The 20,906-nt window shown below is 34.6% G+C and overlaps 1 pseudogene across 1 annotated transcript; it reads left to right on the top strand.

Annotated features, from left to right (window-relative positions):
- The first annotated feature begins 1,131 nt into the window (after window positions 1-1,131).
- Window positions 1,132-9,727, top strand: LOC309647226 (integrator complex subunit 10-like; annotated as a pseudogene). Its single transcript has 2 exons — window positions 1,132-1,267; window positions 1,389-9,727. The product of its transcript is annotated as an integrator complex subunit 10-like (transcript).
- Window positions 9,728-20,906: the final 11,179 nt, after the last annotated feature.

Here is a 20,906-nt window from a genome sequence, read left to right as displayed (position 1 = left end):
TGATTGTACGTACTTATGTACCTGCTGTGAGGAAAAAATATACCTTAAATTTAAAGCACTTGGGGACTTCCTTGGCAGTCCAGTGGTTGGGACTTTGCCTTCCAATGCAGGGGTTGCGGGTTCGATCCCTGGTTGGGGAGCTAGGATCCCACATGCCTCGTGGCCAAAAAACAAAACAAAACATAGAACAGAAGCAATATTGTAACAGATTCAATAAAGACTTTAAAAATGGTCCACATCAAAAAATAATCTTTAAAAAAAATGTAAAGCACTTGGCAGTCATTATTAGTGGTATGAGTGGTAATAGTAACATTTTCAGAAATCTCCCAATTTCTTAACTATCACTAAAAATTATAATGACTTCATCTCAATGAAATATTCTAATAAACGTCCTATTCATCATTTGAATTTAGACTGTGCTGTTTTTAAGTTTAAGGACTTGTATCTTGTTTATTTTGCTATGTTTTTTTGAATTGAATTGATTCCATATTTAATGAATTAGATAGTACTTGAAAGTTTCCCTTATTTTAGGCTGGCTCTGAATCTAAGACCACACTGCAATGGACTAGTTCCTTATCTATTGGATAATTATTCTTACCAACTAATGGACTTTGACAGCTCTGTAAGACAACTAAGTATAAAATGCTAGACTTTAAGAATCCATGAAGAGGACTTCCCTGGTGGTGCAGTGGTTAAGAATCCGCCTGCCAATGCAGGGGACACGGTTTGAGCCCTGGTCCGGGAAGATCCCACGTGCCGCAGAGCAACCAAGCCTGTGCGCCACAACTACTGAGCCTGTGCTCTAGAGCCCATGAGCCACAACTGCTGAGCCCACGTGCCACAACTACTGAAGCCCAAGTGCCTAGAGCCCGTGCTCCGCAACAAAGAGAAGCCACCGCAATGAAGAGTAGACCCTGCTCACCGCAACTAGAGAAAGCCCGCGCGCAGCAACGAAGACCCAACGCAGCCAAAAATTAATTAATTAATTAATTAAAAAAAAAAAAGAGGCCTTCTGCGTCGTGTCGGCCTAGGGCGACTGCGAGTTCCTGGTGCAGCGAGCCCACGGGCTGGTGCAGCAGGAGCCTGTGGGCTGCCAAGGCTTGGCTGATCACGGCCTGCAGCCTCTACCCCACCGACTCCAACATCCAGGTTTATTTGAAACTCTTCCTGGTCGAGTCCAGTGTGAAATGTTACTAAAGGTTACGGAACAATGCTTCAACACTTTGGAACGATCAGAAATGTTGCTTCGGGGGTGGGATTACCTCTTGTGTTGATGAAAATGTTCTAAAATTGGTTCTTGTGTTGGTTGCACAGGTCTGTGAATATACTAAAAACCATTGAATTGTGTACTTTAAATAAATAAATAAATTGTTGCCTCTACTTTTGAGACGATTCCCTGAAACAGTGGTACAGCATGGGGTCGGTCTTGGGGAGGCACTATTGGAGGCTGAAACTATTGAAGAGCAAGAATCTCCTGTTAACTGTTTTAGAAAATTATTTGTGTGTGATGTCCTTCCTCTAATAATTAACAACCATGACGTTCGGTTGCCTGCCAATTTGGTGTGTAAGTACTAGAACAAAGCAGCTGAATTTTATACCAATTATGTCACTAGATCTACTCAAATAGAGAGCATCAAGGTGCCTAAGAAACGTCTGATTTAATGTCACCGAGCAAACGTAGCTCTCAGAAGTACATAATAGAGGGACTGACTGAAAAATCGTCCCAGATCTTGGACCCTTGGGAGAGGTTGTTTAAGATTTTGAATGTTGCTGGAATGAGATGTGACTGGCAGATGGATAAAGGAAGACAAAGCTATGGTGATATTTTGCATAGACTGAAGGATCTCTGCAGATACCTGAACAACTTTGATAATGAAGCTCATGCAAAATATAAAAACCAAGTGGTTTATTCCACTATGTTGGTCTTCTTTAAGAATGCATTTCAGTATGTCAACAGCATACAGCAGTCTCTATTCCAAGGTCCTAATGCCCCTAGCCAAGTTCCACTGGTTCTTCTGGAAGACATATCAAATGTATATGGTGATGTAGAAATTGATCGCAATAAACACATACATAAAAAGAGGAAACTAGCTGAGGGAAGAGAAAAAACCATGAGTTCGGATGATGAAGACTGTTCAGCAAAAGGAAGGAATCGTCACATTGTTGTCAATAAGGCAGAACTTGCTAACTCAATCGAGGTGTTGGAAAGCTTTAAGCTGGCCAGAGAGAGCTGGGAGCTGCTCTGTTCCCTGGAATTCCTTGACAAGGAATTTACAAGAATTTGTTTGGCATGGAAGACTGATACTTGGCTTTGGTTGAGAATCTTCCTCAGTGATATGATCATCTATCAGGGTCAATATAAAAAGGCCATAGCGAGCCTGCACCACTTGGCAGCTCTCCAGGGACCACTTCCTCAGCCACGATCTCAGGACAGGGGACCTTGGAGCGTCAGAGGGCACTCATCCAGCTGGTGACCTTCCACTTGGCCTTGGGGGAGTACAGAATGACCTGTGAGAAAGTCCTTGATTTGATGTGCTACGTGGTCCTCCCCATCCAGGATGGAGGCAAGTCACAGGAAGAACCCTCAAAAATAAACCCAAGTTTAGAAAAGGTTCATACCTGAAGCTTCTGCCTTGTACCAGCAAGGCTATCGTGCCCTATTGCCTGCACTTAATGTTAGCTTGTTTTAAGCTTAGAGCCTTCACAGACAGCAGAGACGACATGGTGCTGGGGCACGTGATCGTGCTGCTTCAGCAGGAGTGGCCGTGGGGAGAGACCCCCCTTTTCTTGAAAGCTGTCAAATAAGATTTGCCAGCAAGGAAACTTCCAATATGAGAATTTTTTCAGTTATGTTACAAATATCGACATGCTGGAGGAATTCGCCTACCTGAGAACTCAGGAAGGTGGGAAGATCCATCTGGAACCACAACCCAATCAAGGAATGCTGATCAAGCACCACATGGTCACCCGGGGCATCACCAAGGGCGTGAAGGAGGACTTCCGCCTGGCCGTGGAGCTCCACGCGTCCCGCTGCGGGGAGAACTTGATGCTGGTGCTGCACAGGTTCTGCATCAATGAGAAGATCTTGCTGCTCCAGACTCTGGCCTGACTGGCCCTCCCGCCAGAGGCAGCCCACAGCCGCGGGGCTCTGGGGAGACACAAAGCACGACTGGGCGTTGCCGTCATCGCTCTTCAAAAGACGAAGACCATCGGTGTTTTAACTCATTGGTTGCTTAGAAGTAGTTCCCAACAGTCCAAGAAGATATTTCTATTTTTGTCATATTTTGCAATTTTTGTAAAACAAAAGAACCTGTTTTGTAAATAAAATCATCTAAATTTAAAAAAAAAAAAAAAAGAATCCATGAAGAAATAAATTGTACTTGTTTGTTCCCAAATCAGCCAAAAAATTTTGTACAGAGCCTGTCTGGCACATACATGAATGACTGAATAAATAAAAGAATAAATGAGCAATTGAAAAAAATTTATCCTAAGTGTAGGGGGAACCAGTTTGTGCTTACATCCATTATTAATTATTTGTGATTTAGCGTATCTTCCAAATCCATTTTTGAAACAAACTCTGAGGACACCAAAGTGTCAGTCAGAAAGATTGATTGTCCCACAGACTCCTGGTTGATTGATACTTATCTTCGCAATTTTTACTCACTGATCATAGCTTTAGATTCAGTGGAAAGGAAAAAGCTGTGAAGCACTCTGAATTGACCCCAAATTAAAACTTTTATTTGGCTTCTATTCAGGAATGCAGAGAATGAAAAACCCTGGCTCTTCTCTGAAGCTTTCCCTGACACATACACTCCCACCCACTCCCCCATTCATCACACCTCTGGCCTACTCTTATCTTTGCATGTATTATAAAGCAGAACAAATACTTGTTACATGTTCTGTGAGCAGCTGGACGCCAGGAACCAACAATGAATCCATTTCTTTCTCCCTAGTGCCTGGGATATATATTGAATTTTGGGGGTTGGGGGAGATTGACTGGGTCTTCAATAAACATAGAACTATTGAAACGATCAAGCTTGTGATCTATCTTCTACTACTAATTCCACCTGCTTCTTGATGAAAGCTCAGTAAGCTTACTGCAGGGTGGATGTGAACAGTAATTAAGCATGATGGCAACTGTTGAGACCTTAAGCTATACCCATCTCCAAATTAACATGTAGATCACTTATTAACACTTATGGGACGGTCTAAGAGATGAAGCCTGCCTGGAACTCAATCTTCAAAATGTTCCCAAGGTCCACCTCCTTCATGAAGCCCTCGTAGACCAAGCCAACCACTTTACTCCTATCTAAATGCTTAGCATGGAATCTTTACGTATTTATGAAACAAGAAGGTTATTATTAAGCAAATATAAAGTAAGCAAACACATTTATTGTTTATATCATCTTTTAGATGTTTAATTATATGCTGTCTTATGATGACTTTTTTCATTATTATAACTTCTTGAAATATCTGGGTTTTTTTTAATCTTATGATTAACTTTTGATCTATCAGGATGGCTATTGCTAACTACCGGGATAACTTTGAGGATAAGGATCGTATCTCCTCTTAGTATGTTTCCCTGCCTAGTGTCAGCGCAAAGCCTTGCATATATTGATAGCTGGTGTTAAGTGCATGTTTGTTGAAATAAAAATATGCATGAGAAAACTCTCTTTTTTAGTAATTCACATCGAATGGAAGAAACAGCTGTCTGTAATGAAGAATTTTACCTTCTTTCCCAAATTCTATTTCTATAGATAATGCAAAGTAAAGAGATATTTGACTCTTGCTCTTAGGTTAGCAAATCAAATCGAAATTATTGTCAAATCCTTTGAAGATTCACTTAAGTAATATTGCTAAAGTTTTCTCAGTGAAGGGAAAAATGTTCCAGATAATAATAATGCCTTAATAGTTGTTGTGTCCTTGCTATGGATCGATACTTTATTAGTATTTCATAGTTTTCATAACAACTCTATGAGATAGCTACTATTATTGATGTCATTTTCACAGATGAAGAAACTGAGACCCAGGAAGGTTAAGGAATTTGTCTGAGATAGTAAAGCTCATACCTGATAGGACTGGCATTCATTCAAACGCAGCAGTCACACTATACCACTCTTGTTCTTAACACTATACTAAGCCTGCCTCTGAGAAGTTTCATTCTTCTCAGGTTATGCCGATTATAGTCATAATATCATTTAAAATTCCCAAATCAAATTTACAAAATCACTAATGTACAAGGCTGAATGCTAGTGCTCACTGCTGTCTGGGTGGGGATGTTACATAAGGTTTACAATTGTCCAACTAGCAATGTGATATACATTCTTTTTTTTTTTTTTTTTTTGACTGCACAGCCCGGCTTGTAGGATTTTAGTTCCCTGACCAGGAAATGAACCTGAGCCCTCGGCAGTGAGAGCGCCAAGTCTTAACCACTGGACTGCCAGGGAATTCCCAAGCATATGATATACATTCTGATTTGAGAATCAGAAGTGAAGGTAAGCTTGTACAATTAAGTTTACATACCCCTTAATTAGACTTGTCTTTAAATTGTTGTAAAGAAACATCTATAAGCACTTTTAAGTTTAGAAAGTCAGAGCAGTGATATAAATTCAAAATCTGAGAGTTTATACAAATCAAAATTGAAAAGCATAAAGAGTCTGTCTACATGAACAGTCTCCATGGTGATAATTTTGCAAAATACTGGAAAAACATTCAAGGTATTTAGAAAGACTATAAAGATGTTTTAGGAAGATGGCACAAAAAATACTTTTCATGAGCAGATAGGGAGTCTAACTTGGAATTTCAAATTACCTTTTTGTATGATGCATTATTTAATAAATGTTAGCATTAATTTTTAAAGAGTTTAATTTGCATGCCATTACTGGGCCAAATGGTTGACAAGGATCACAATTAAAGAAAGATGCACCATTCATTTTACTAAGAAGAAAAACTCCAACGAAGTCAAATCTTCATCATTAAACTGAATAAAGGCAGCCTATAACTGCCAAAAATGTAGAACTCCCTGGCAGATGCAGTTTAACTCCCGTGATTATTTAAATCAAACACTTTTATGTATGACCCTAAGCAAAAGCTCAATATCTTCTCAAGGAATACGTATTTTTTAAAATACTATGGACTTCAGAGGAGAAGAAAAGGCATTAGAAAAGAAAAGCAAATTAGGGAATTGGGTCTGGGAATATAAATATAATTTGAAAGAATATGCCATCAGAATGTTACACCATGGACAGAAAGCACTCATGCGAAATGGAAGACACTTCACTAGCACATTAAATAGCATTTAGTTCCAACATGATTCAATCTGTGTTTAGTCCAGAGAAGTTATACAGAAAACAGACCTAAAAACCACTGTCATGTAGTTTATCATCTAAACAAAATTTATTGTTATCACATTCCCCCCTTCCCATAATCTTCTAAAGGAAAACCTACTATTTACAGAGTTACTATGTGCTAGGCAAAGGACTGATATTTATATGTTGAATGACAAACACATGGTATATATGTGGTATAAGTTAGTGTATAACTAACTTATAACTAACTAACACATGGTATAAGTTAGTGTATGACCTGCTTGTAATAAGCTGCCAACCAAGCATACCTGGAGGGCTGGGGCAGGGTCTGGAAGTACCTATCCTGCAAGATGTCAATTCTTCACAAGGATGATCGTTCACACCCTGGTTCTGAACATTTGTTGGGCACTAAGTACAATTTGCCTGCTGTAATGGATGCTTGTTTTCATCATGAGCTTTGTGTAGTTGCTAGACTTAAAAAAACTCAAGGTACATTGTCTCACCTTTAGCTGTGTCTATCAGAACACAGAATAGGTGGAGATTCCAATGGTATGGAAGCAAACATCTCAAGCTCACACCACATTGGAACCACAATGGCAATGATCCCATATTTAGGCAAAAAGCCCAGTACCTTCTGTGGGGGAGGGGTTGGAGAGGTCCTTTTTTGTTTCAAATAACTTTAAATTATGATCAAAGTAATTCATTTTCACTCTAGGAAAATTGAAAGATAAATGTTTGAAGAAAAAACAAATCATGATAGCTATCAAGAGACAACTACTAAAACATTTTGGTGTTAAGACTCCCAATATTTTTTCTATACACACATGTGCAGTAGAATCCCTTCTATCTGATAGCCAACAACAGTCTTTGGTTAATCAGAAAAAGGTTTTATAAGGTGCAGAACCTTTAAAAATTATACATACATGATATGTAAGTTTAATTTAATTAATAAATAAGCATTTCTTCACTAATCTTTTCATGTAGAACCAAGCTTTTTTTCTGACCACAGATCTTCTGATGGGAGCTCCAGGTCATCTTTATAACATAAATCATCTTCCTAATGAACCATAAATGATTTCTAGATTGGTTTTCCTAAAATGGGAACAATAATATAAAGACATAAACAAATCTCAGTGTAGAAGTCTAGAATTTAATCATCTCTCCGAGTGTTGCACAGTTTTCTCGTCCACGCATAATTTGAGCAAATCCTCTTACCTACTCAAATTAATCGACTTTTCCCAAAGAATTCTATTTATTTAACATAAACAATTACTCTCTTTTAGCACTCATAGTTTATTAGACATTTTAATCTGTAATTAGGCTTTGTAATTATAGGACCAAGGAAAATGATATTAAGATATAAAAACAAACATCTGACTCCAAATCTATATATAAATCAACAGGTGGAATAAAAATGTGGCTATCCTAGGGAGCTGCCAGCTCTCCATAAGTATTGACATCAGTAAAGATAATTTACAAAAGGAAGAGGGAACATCTGATGCTTCTGTTAAGTACAGGTCAGGTAAAAGAGCTTCTCTACATTTACTTTTATAAATTGGGATCATATGCTCTATCATATATCAACATCAACATATTCTTTTTAATCATCCACATATTTTGTGAGAATTTTCCCACATCACTGATTATATAAAATGTGATTTTTTTACACAGCAGTGTGGAATCTGTTACTATACACTATAAAATATTCAACTAATCCCCTATTGTTGGGTATTTAAGTTACTGCTGCTTTTTCTATCACATAATACTACAGTCTGATGTGTACTTCTATTTTCTTAAACAATATTCCTAGAATATTGAATTAATCAATGAAGTAAATATTTTAAAGGCATTTGATACCCATTTCCAAATTGATTATCAGAAATATTTTTATTATCTATCATCACTACTCTGTGAGATTGCATGTTTACAAACCTTAATATCTAGTATTAATCTATTTCATGCCTTTTCCAATTTGGTATTGAAAAGACTGTGACACTAAATTTGCATTTTTATTAAAATGAGTTTTCATTTTCTTGTTAGATATTTATTTTCAGGTGGTTCTTTGCTTTTAGTTTTACATATGGTGAATTTTATTTTTACGTCAATAATATTTTAGATTTAGATTTTACTTTTATGTTATGAATTTTTAGGTTTCTTAGATAGTCAAATGTCCATCAATCTTTTTCTTTCTGTTTTCTTTTTAAACTTTGAAAAGCATACTCAAAATCAGATAAATACATCCCACATTTTCTAATAATTGTATAGTGTTATCATTTTAACTCTATAACACATTTTGAATGCACTCTGTCATAAGCTATAGGGTAGAGATAATTTGACTTTTTCCAAATTAATAAATTAATTTGGGGCAAGTTGACATGCTTACTGTATTATATTCCCATTCAAGAACAAGAAATTTCTGTTTTAGCCAAGAATATGTGGAATAATTGTGTATAAATATTAGGCCCCAAAATAAATTTGTTAATTAAAATATAATAAATTTAATAAAATTTAAAATTGTTAAAGTATTTTAAACTAATGTAAATTTTCTTATTTTCTATGTCTGAACTAAGTTCTATTTCAAGCCACTATTCTCAGTCTCTTTAGGGGGGTCTCAACACAAACACTCTTTTCGGCTTACAACCAAGGACTTGCAGGTCTGGAATCTTTTCTATTTCCAATCTCCTCTCTGAGGATGAGGAATGAGAGGGCTTTTAAATTCACCCTCACCAGGAGGGGCTCAAGGACTCTGCAGTGCCTCAGGCCCATCTGCCTAGATATCCCTTTCTTTCTGCTCCTCTGATAAGCTAAGTATTGGGAACTCTATAAGGCTGGCTACTTCTCAGAGTTCCACCCAGAAAGATATGCACAAGTCACATTGTCTTTTTAATTGCAAATCTACCAGGGTTCTATTGGTTCACCGGCACTCTGGGATTTGGCCTGGGTGGAGCTGCGCACATAGTCTCTTCTCAAGGATTCATCACGTCAGAGCCCTTTGACTCTTCTCTGCCTTTTTCTTGCACCACCCATGAAATCTTTATCTAGACTGGATGTGAGACCATCTGGCTCTTCATCTATGTACTCCAAAGACTGTTTTTATGCATAGACTTTATGCTTGCTTTGAGTCCTTTAACGTTGAGAACTTGAAATTTGAAAAAACCTAATTTCTTGTGATTTAAATTCCTTTACTCTCAAGACTGTTAGCTCTGTCATGAGTTCCAAAACCAAAAATTGACAACTTTGATTTCTGTTCTGTTTTGGTGTTAATGATCTGAAATAATGAGCATGGAATAGCTCACTCTTTTATGGAGTGGAGTGGGAGGAGTGAGAAGAATCATCAACTACTAGGAATTACCAGGAATATGGAACACATTATTAAGATAAACTATTGCAGACATATCAATTATCTCTTAAAACTGAATTGCAGACATATCAATTATCTCTTAAAACTGAACTGTAGATTCAATGCTTTACCAGTCAAAATCCTACCAGATATTTGAAAGAGATTGACCAGTTGATTCTAAACTTGACATGGAAATGCAAAAGGCCAAGTTTAACCAAGAAAACTCTAAAGAAGTTCATGTGGGTGAATTAAAGACATTTTTTTAAAAGGCCTTCTCTAATGTCAACATAATTTACCTTAGAAAGGAAGGTCTTTCTCCCTGCTTGCCCCTATTTGAGCTGAACCCAGCCATGGAGGTAAAGAAGAGACAGAAGTAGTGGCAGGAGTAATATCAGTAGCAGAAAGAAGGGTAGAGGCAGAAACTGACACATGTACGATAAAGGTACGTGATTAATTAAGGGTCTCAGGGCACCACTACTCTCCAGGGTCAATAACTTTTCCTCTCTAAACTTCATTCAGTAACCTCACACTTCTACTTGACCTTCAAGCTGTAGTCTCAGAGAAGGTCCCAATACATTTACATTATGTTGTGAAAGAATGAAATTGATCATAATCCTTCCATTCCTCTCTATCCTTACCCTGCGTTCCTTTGTTTATCTCTTCTACAAACATTGAAGAAATAATGTTCATTCTATGTCCTTCATTGCTTCCATTATAACCCACTTTATTATTTCTGAATAAAAGATGTGGAATTCGAATTTAGAGCAATAACATACTCAGAAAATACAATCCTTTGAATTCCATTCTTATAATTAAAAGATATAAACCAAAATGTTCAACTTTTTAAATCTGAGGTAATGTCTTAACTACTGATGGTTTCAACTTGCCAACAACAGATGAATGGATAGCCAAAATAAGAAAGTAAACATTGGGAAATTCTGAATCCCATCACTTACATCCCTCATAAAGAATGTAACTCTTCAAAAGTAAATTCATTTTCCATAGGGAAAATATGACTCACAATGACCACATTAACATAAGAACAATATTAGAGGTATCTATGGAGTACTAGGCTTTTCCCTGAAGTTTGTCAGACCAAGAATCATTCTCGTTACCTCTATAGAAAAACAACCTAAGTTACAAATAACCAACTTGAAGTAAAATTTTTAAATTATTTTTTCTGATTTGCCAGTGGATAGTTGTCTAACCAGCTGGAGCTTAAAATTTTCTCTGTTGATTTAAAGTTAGAAGCCAGCTTGTTTTTAAGGCAGCCACTGTACAAATCAACGATCGCTTTTGTGTGTATGTGACTTTATTCCATAGTTAAGGGTGTACAGGCAGAGAACCAATGCTTTAAAGTATGAAGGCAGAACAACTATCCAGTTTTACTTACCTCCATAAAACAATTCATTTCTCTATTTTATTGTCTAAGTTTCTTGAGTTACTATTATGATAGTAAGATAATAATTTTAGTCAATTACAAAGTTGCAGCACAATTTACATGCAGGCATGGAAATGTTTTTAATTTGAACTAGTTACTGGATGAAGCTTTTAAGTGTCTGTAATATCACAGAGACAAGATACATGACAAATGCAAAATAAATTAAATTTTGTATTACTGAAGAAGTTGACACAATTACCAGAGTTGCAGTCTGGTCATCTTTCCTTAAAAATAACTGAACTTGCATAACAGAGGGCAAAAGTTCACCAGTTTCTGAACTGGGGGAAATTCATTTCACTGAAATCAGGAGAGATATGTATTCAGTCACCAGTGGTGCCAAGGAAATTTTTCAATATTTGGCTTACAATTTTAGAAATTACTGTAAAATATTCCAAATATGCACAGTAATTTTTAAAATAAATTAATTAACCTTAAGGAGAAAGAACAGAGACCAGGAATCAAATTCTTATTTTGGCAGCAAGAATCTGTGTGACTTTGGAAAATTTCTCAAGAGATCTGGTCTTAAATGTCTTTATTTGTATAACTAAATAATCTTTTAGGTCCACTGAAGCTTTAACATGTCAGGATTAGAACAAATTATACATTCTAAAGGAAGAGAAAAATAACATATATAAATGGTGGTTTCTGTAACATAGGAAAGACAGTCAGTCAATCTTTATGGGAATACCTAATATTCTGAAATATATTTGTCTCTAAAAAATTACCTATGATATTAGTAGCCACAACAATAATAATTATAATAATAATGGCAGCAACATTATTGCATGTCAGTTATGTGCCAGGCACTTCACTAACCATTTCACATAGGATACCTTTTTAAATCTTCGTAATATCAAATGAGGTAAGTACATTAATATCTCTATTTTATAGATGTATAAACTGAGCCTTGGAGAGGTTAAGTAAGCTTCCTAAAGTCAGCCAGACAGAAAGTAGCAGAAACAGTTCTTAATCCATATCTCTCTGACCCAAAATTCTTTTAACACTGATGTCAATAGCCTCTCTGCAGAGAAAACTTTAGTATTTTATACCTTATTTATTCATTGGCTTTCATCAAAAAAAGTAGGCATCTCTACTCTGAAAGTTAAATTTTCTCTAACACTTAGTATTATGTTTTGTTACTAAGCCTTCTAAAAGAATATTTAAAGAGAGAATAATAATTTTAAATATATAAGGATATTCAAAAAAGTAAAATATACTCATTTTAAGGTAGTATAATGTTTAGTTGAAAAAATGTCAAGTCAAAGTGGTATCAGTTATCTGAATATAACATAGCAGAACTTAAATATCCATTTTTATCAAACTGTTATGTGTGATCAGAGTTTGAATTCCAAGTCAACCACTTAGCATCTGTGTGATTTTGAACAAGTAATTGATCTTCTCACACCTAAATTTGCTCCTATATGAAGTGAAGATGAAAAAATGTATTTCAAAAAATTCTTTTGAAGATTTAGTGGCATAATATATATAAAAGCTCTTTGCAAAAGTTAAAGCACTAACCACACTGTTAATTGAGAGGACACCATGCAAAACTTTTTGTCTTTCTGACACTATTTCTTTGTAGAGGTTTCTGACTTAGAATGAATAGATTAAACATTAAAAATATTGACAAAGCTAGAGTGAATCTGAGGACATTAGTGTTCTCCTAAACTGTTGCTGTGGTCTCAATTGATATAAACTTTTGACAATGTCTTTTAAAATTTTGAAATATGCCTAGCCTTTGATCCATCATTTCCACTATGGGAATTTATCCTAAAGGAGCATTCGCCAAGTTTTCAAAGTACTGAAAGGTTTTTTATAATAAGAACAAAAAAAGGAAATGACATAAATGTTCATTAAAAATTACAATGCGGCCCTATAATGGAACATGATACAATATCTAAGAAAGAGGAGGATCTTATAAACACTATAAATATGAAGTCCAAAATGTATTTTTAAGTAAAAAAAGAAAGTTATAGATTTGTATGTATATCGTAATATAATTTTTGAAAAACATTTTTTTTCTTGCGTTTGCTTATGTATTGAAAATGGGCTAGAAGGCTATACAGCAAGTCATTAACAGTGTCTGCCTGTGTGAACTGAGATGCGTGATGTAGGGGGGAGAGTAGGGAGAACACTTGCTATCTTATATGTCCTGGTTTTGCTTAATTTTCTTTATTATGGACGTGTATTTTTTTAAGAATAAACTATTTTAAATAGGTTGCTGCTATTAAATAAAATGTACAAATGGTAAAGATAAATGAATACATTGACCAAGAATGAGGCAAGAGGAGGAGAATGGTGGAATGGGGTTCAGTGAAGAAAATGCAGTATATGGATGAGAATATAGAAGAGTCCAGATGAAGAAGAGGTTTGCCTTTGGATGATGGACCAGGAGTTCAGGGATTTAAGGCATCATGCCATTATTGGGTTCCAAACAGAACTTCCCTCATCACTGACACTTTCCTCTCCAAATACAAACACGCCCATGTTAAGTCATTCATAGAACAATTCCACCTAAGTGCAATTTCTTTCCTTCCAAATAGAGCTTATCTTCTTTATGTATAATCTAGAATCACCATCTTGGCTGCGCTGACACCCTCACGAATTACCTTTCAGCCATGCCTGATGTCTTAAAATAGCAACTGTGGCTACGGTCTCATAGTGCCAGGAAAATTTCAAGGCTCCACTTCTCAATCTCTTCCAAAGCCCCGACTCAGCTCTTGTTGACCTGAGTGTTGGTTATCAGGTTAACCAATGCTACACTCTCAGATGTAGCTGACCCTGCTTGTCTGGTTAAGTTTATGATCAGACTCTCACTGCTTCCTCATCTTTCCTTCCTTCAACTGATCACCCCTCTGCAGTGTGACTTTTGCTCGTATCAGTCATCACCTCTTCTGTAAACTTTTGCAATAACCTCTTAAACCTCATCCTAAGTGTCACTTTATTGCAATCCATTCTCCATAATGCTGTCATGTACTTCTCTATAGATCTAAACATATCACTTCCTTGGTCAAAATCTTTACTAGCTCCCCACTGTTTAAATAATAAGGAAAAATCAGTTCTTGAGGAAATAAAACTCTTAATAATTATATTGTTTAAGAGACAATCTTTCAGAAAAAGAACTGTATATTAAAATATATAGAATGTGGTCAAAGCTATTTTTTGTCATAATTAAATGTCTTACTATAAAATAAAAAGAATGAATACAAATACTAGGAATTAAAAATAGAAGCTAGAAAAAGAGAAACAAAAAACCTAAAATATAAGAAGAAGTTACAGAAAATGGTAAATAAATGTAATAGCTGCCTCTTTGGAAAAAAAAAACAATAAAGAGGATGTACTCTGGTAAGCTTAATTTAATAAAAAAGAGAAAACACTAACAATATAACAACCATGCAGAGCATATTTGAAATTATAGCAGAATAACAGGTTTAAATCAATTTAACTTTGTTCTTACAAAGCAGGAAATCTTGGCAAAAACAAACCATCCCTAATAAAAAATCTCATGAGAAAATACAAATTAACAAAACTAACTCAATAATCCTAGGAGAACTAGGGAAATTTGTAAAATACCCCCAAGAAGGTGAATGACCCAGGTAGCTTCGAAAGCCAATTATGTTAAAATAGCCAATGAATTTATGCAATTTTATTAAAATGTTTCAAAGCATATGATAAGAAGGAAAACTTTCCAATTTATTTCATAAATTAATTAAAACTCTAATAACAGAATTTAATGAAGATAGAGCAAAGAAGAAAACAAGTGCTTAATCTCACTTTTAAAAATAGAGGCCGAGGTCCCACATTTAAAAAAAAATACATAAAAAGCAAGCATATTTTTTTACCAGTATTGAATCACAGATGATTTAACATAGAAAATCTATTAATATAATTTATCCTATTCAAAAACCAAATTTAAAAATCCATATGATCATATAGTTATGTGCCAGCAGATATTGCTTGTGAAAATACTTGGCAAAACAAGAATATAATATACTTACTCAACATGGTAAGGACATTCTATTCCAAACCAACAGTCCATCATCATACCTAATAGTGGAACAGTGGATACACAAGTCATGAAATCAGGAAAAAGCCTAAGGTCATTCTGTTACCACTATTATTTACTGTAATTCTAAAAGTACTAGTCAATATTATCAGGCCAGAAAGCAAAAGAAAAAAAGTTTTTTAAAAGGTATAAATTTATATTTACTAGCTACATTGACATTATTTACATGAAATAAAATTTGCCAATTTTAAGTATACAATTCAGCAAGACTTGACAGACTTACATAATTTTGTTACTGTGACCATAATCATGATATAGGCCATCAACACAAAATGTTCCCTGTGGCCTTTTGAAATTAATCACTTCATCCTACCCCTTGCACCTGGCAACCACTGATCCACATTCTGTCAATATAGTTTTGCTTTTTCCATAATTTAATATGAATAGAATCAAACAGCATATAATTTGTATTAGGCTTCTTTCATTTAGCATAATGCTTTGGAGATTTATCTATATTGTTGAATTTATTAGTAGTTAGCTATTTTTTACTGCCCTATGTATATATATATATCATTTTATGGATATACCACAATTTATTTATCTATTAACTTGCTGATGGACATTTGGATTGTTTCCAGTTTGGGACTACTGTGATAATGTTGCTGTGAATATTTTATTGCAAGTCACTGTATGATCATATTTTCATTTCTCTTAAGTAAATACCTAATAGTAGGTTTGATGGACCATTGTGTAACTGTATACTTAATTTAATAACAAACTGCCAAACTATTTCTCATAGTGGCTGTAAAATTTTTGCTTTCCCAGTTGCTGCATATCCTTGGCAACTTTCAATAATGTCTCTTTTTTAGCTTCAGCAATTTAAGGAGATGTGTACAAGTATCTCATTGTAGCTCTTATTTGTATTTCCTTAGTGAATGACGATGTTGAGTATCTTTCCATGAGTGTATTTGACATTCTTATATCTTCTATGTTAAATTTTCTGTTTCAAATCTTTTGTCATTTTTTATTGGCTTGTCTTCTTAAGTTCAAAGAGTTCTCTATATAGTCTCGATGCAAGCTTATCAATTACATGTTTTGGAAAGAATTTCTTCCACTGTGTGATATACCTTTTCATTTTCTTAACAGTATCTTTTGAAGGACAAAGGATTTAATTTTGAAATTTAATTTTTTTCTCTTTGGTTTATGCTTATGTGGGTCATATGTAAGAAATGTTTGCCTAACTAAATCACAAAGTTTTTCTTTCCAATTTTCATCTAGAAGTTATATAATTTTACATAGTACATTTAGGTTTGTGATCCATTCCGAGTTAGTTTTTGTGTGTAGTGTGAGATTAGAGTCTAGGTTCATTGTTTTGCATATGGATATCCAATTGCTCCAGCATGATTTGTTGAAAAGATTAGGGTTAGGGTTAGGGTTAGAGTTCCCACTGTAATAACCAAGGCACCTTTGTCAACAATCAATTAATCATATATTTGATGGTCTTTTTCTAGGCTACAAGTTCTTTTCCACTTATCTGTATATCTATCTTTATTACAATACCACACTGCCTTAATTACTGTAGCTTCATAGTAAGCTTTGAAATCAGGTAGTTTGAATCCATCTTGGTTCATATTTTAATTTGCTTTGGCCATTCTAGGCGCTTTGCATTTCTATTAAAAAACTGGGGGGATGTTGAATGTCATTGCATTAAACTTATAGATCAACTTGTGGAAAAAATTGATGTCTGTAGATTTGAACAATGAAAAAGACATATTTCATATAAGTTTCTTAATTTCTCTCAGCAAGGTTTGTAGTTTTCAATGTACAGGTCTTGTACGTATTTTGTTAAATTTATTTCTAGGTATTTCTAATTATTCATTGTTAATTTAAAGATACACAATTGATAATTTTAAATTAACCTTATATCTTGAGACTCTGCTGAATTTATTCATTACTTCTAATAGATTTGTTTCAGAACTGCTAGCATTTTTCCATACTGATATAATTATGGATAAAGATATTTTTGCTTCTTCTTTTCTAATCTATATGCATTTTTTTCCTCCCCAATGTTGAACAGAATGGTGAGACTGGATGTCCTTGCCTTGTTCGTGATTTTATGCAGAAGTGCTCATTTGTTCACCATTACACATAATATTAGCTGTAGATTTTTCTGTAGATGGATTTCATAACATGAGGAAGTACCCTTCTTTTCCTGAGAATAGTTTGCTGAGAGTTTTATCACTAACGGATATTGAATTATTTTAAATGCTTTTCCTATACCTGTTGAGATGATCCATACGATTTTTCTTCTTTATTCTTTTGATATGGGGAATTACATTGATTTTTTTTTTAAATGTAGAAATAACCTTGCATTCCTAGAATAAATCCTACTTGGTCATGATACATTATCCTTTTTATATATTATATATAATCCTTTTTATATATTGCTGAATTCATTTGTTCATGAGAGATGTTGTTTGAAGTTTCCTTTCTTGTTAAGTCCTTCATTTCAGTGCCAGAACAATACTGGCTTCATAAAATGAGTTGGTAACTGTTCCCTTCTCTTTTATTTCTGGAAGAATTTGTGTGGAATTGCTATTATTTCTTCCTTAGATTTTTGATATATTTTTTACCAATGAAGCCATCTGGTCCTGGAGCTTTCTTTTTGGGAAGGTTTTTAAGTATAAATTCAATTTCTTTAAGAGATACTGAGTTATTCAGGCTATCTGTTCTTTCTTTAGTGAGCTTTTTGAGTATTTCAGAGTGTTTGTCCATTTCATCTGAGTTGTCAAGTTTATTGACATTAAGTTGTTCATAACAACTGATTATTATTCTTTTACTTTCTGTAATATTTATCATTTTTATTGATCTTCTCAAAGAACTAGCTTTTGGTTTCACTGATTTTTTTCTGTTGCATTTCTGTTTTCAATTTTATTGATTTCAGCTCTTATCTACATTATTTCCTTCTGCTTTGAGTAGAATTAGCTCTTTTCTTTCTAGCTTATTAAGGTGGAAACTTAGATTATTGACTTAAGACTTTTCTTCCTTTTTAAATAAGTAATTAATGCTGTAAATTTTTCTCCAAGCACTGCTTTAGCTTCATCCCACAAATTTTGCCTTCAAGTAATATTTCCATTTCACCTACTTATTTGTGATGTTGTCCTATATTTTACTTCTACATATGCTTTAAATGCGACAATACATCGCTATTATTTTTGCCTCATACAATCAATTCTTTCTTAAAGTGATTTAAAATGTGGAAACAATTTATTTTCTAAATTTACCCATGTAGTTATCATTTTTGGTGCTCTTTATTCCCAGGTGTAGATCCTAAGTTCCATCTGGTATCATTTTCTTCTGCCTGAAATACTTTTAACATTTGTGTAGGTACAAATCTGATGACAATGAATTCTATCAGCTTCAGTTTGTCTAAAATGTCTTTATTTTTTAAAGAAAATTTTGCTGAGTGCAGAAATCTTGCTGAATGAAGAAACCTAAACCAATTTTTATTTTTTTCCCCTTTTACTACATCAGAGACATTTCTCCATTATTTTCTGGCTTGCATAGTTTCTGATGAGTAGTCTACTGTCATTTTACTTTTGTTGCTGGGCATAATGAGTCTTTTTTACCTGTCTTAAGATTTTTTTCTTTTGCACTAGTTTTCATCACATTTTTTATATTAAATGACTTGACATGCTTTTTTTAAAAAAATGTTTATTCTATTTGAAATTATTTGAGCTTCCTGGATCTATACATTTATAGTTTCTATCAAATGATTTTCCCCCATCATTGTTCTGCCTACTTTCTACTCTTTTTCTGGGACTCCCGTTACACATTAGGCTCTTAGGCTGTTTGATATCATATCTATGCTCTCTTCAATTTTTCCAGTCTTTTATTTTCTCTATGCTTTATTTTCACATTCACTGAGAAAAAAATTTTCTGCAGCATTTAATCTGCTGCTTTTCTCACCCTGTGTAATTTTTATTTCAGATAATGTATTTTTCATTTCTAGTCTACTTGTATTTTTGTATATGGTCCATTTTTCTTCTCATGGTTCTGTTTGTCTCAACCTATTTGAACACATGGACATACTTATAATAACTGTCTTAATGACTTTTTCTGCTGTTTTCATCATTTCTGTTATTTCTGGTTTTTTTTTTTTTTTATCAATTGATTTTTCTCCTAGTTGTAAGTCAAATTTTTATGCTTCTTTGTATTCTTGGCATGACATTATTGAATGCTGGATTTTTTGTATGTTCTCCTTTAAGTAGTGTTGTGTTTTATTTTAGCTTGCAACAGAATTTCTTGGAATTAGTTGAATATTTTCAAAGATTGTTTTTAAGATATTTTAGAGGGGGTCCAGAGTCAGCCTTAGTCTAACCCTAACTTAGCCCCGCCATTAAGGCAATATTTTTCTGGGACTCTACACAAAGCCCCATCTATTTTGACATCTTTCTGCTCTGGCTGTTGGAAACACAAACGATCCCCAGTCTTTAAAGTTCCAGAAATTCTCCTGCCTACTGTTGTTCAGTGTTTTTCTCCTGTCTTGGGTAACTTCTCTCACAGGGTCAAATCAGTACACACCAAAGACTCAAGAAGACCTCTTTACAGATCACCAGAGCTTTCTCTGTCTGTACGTGCAGACTCTTCCTCTCCAATATTCTACAAACTGTAGCTCCCTGACTTCCTTGACCTCTAATATATTTTTCCCTCATTGATGCTGTTTGGATGCTCTCTGTCTGCACTGTAGCCTGGAAACTGCCTTTAGACAGCAAGTTGGTCCAGTCATAGGGCTCATTTTGTTTCTCTTCTTTTAGGGATCACAGTTCTGCTTTGTATTGGGTTGGACAAAAAGTTCATTTGGGTTTTTCATAACATCTTATGGAAAAACCCAAACGAAATTTTTGGCCTACACAATATTTCCCCCAGTGTCTAAAAATTATTGTTTCAAAGGTATCAAGTGTTGATGAGGATGTGGAGAAAAAGGAACCCTTGTCCACTGATGGTGGGAATGTAAATTGGTACAGCCATTATGGAAAAAAGTATGCAGGTTTCTCAAAAAAATAAAAATATGATCCAGCAATTCTACTTCTGGGTATTTATCCAAAGGAAGTGCATTCATCTCAAAGAAATATCTGAACTCCCATGTTCATTGCAGAATTATTCACCATAGCCAAGCTATAGAAACAACTTAAGTGTCTGTTAACGGATGAATTTATAAGGAAAATGTGGTACATGCATAAGATGGAACATTATTCAGCCTTTAAAAAGGAGAAAACTGTGCCATTTCTGACCACATAGGTGAACCTGGAGACATTATACTAACTGAAATAAGGGAGACACAGAAGGACAAGTACCACATGATCTCACTTTTATGAGGAATCTAAAAAACTTGAACATGAAGAAACAGAATAGAATGGTAGCTACCAAGGACTGGGACAGGAGGTGGGTGGGATGGAAATGGGGAGATGTTGGTCAAAGGGTACAAACTTTCAGTTATAAGATACAGGTCTAATGTACAGCATGGTGACTATAATTAATAATAATGTATTGTACTCTTGAAAGTAGCTAAGAGTGTAGATCTTAAGTATTCTCACCATACACACAAGCACACACACACGCACACACACACACACAAGGGTAACTACATGAGGTGATGTTTGCGAATTAGATTGAGAGTGGTAATCATTTCACAATTTATATGTACATCAAATCATCACAAATATATAGTTTTTATTTGTCAATCATACTTCAATAAAGCTGGAAAAAATGAAGTAAGAGTAATTTTTTTTAAAAGTCATTGTTTCATGT

The sequence above is a fragment of the Balaenoptera physalus genome, assembly GCF_965194825.1.
Source record: "Balaenoptera physalus genome assembly, chromosome: 17".
Classification (NCBI taxonomy): Eukaryota; Metazoa; Chordata; class Mammalia; order Artiodactyla; family Balaenopteridae; genus Balaenoptera; species Balaenoptera physalus.
This window is presented reverse-complemented; position numbering and strand designations above follow the sequence as displayed.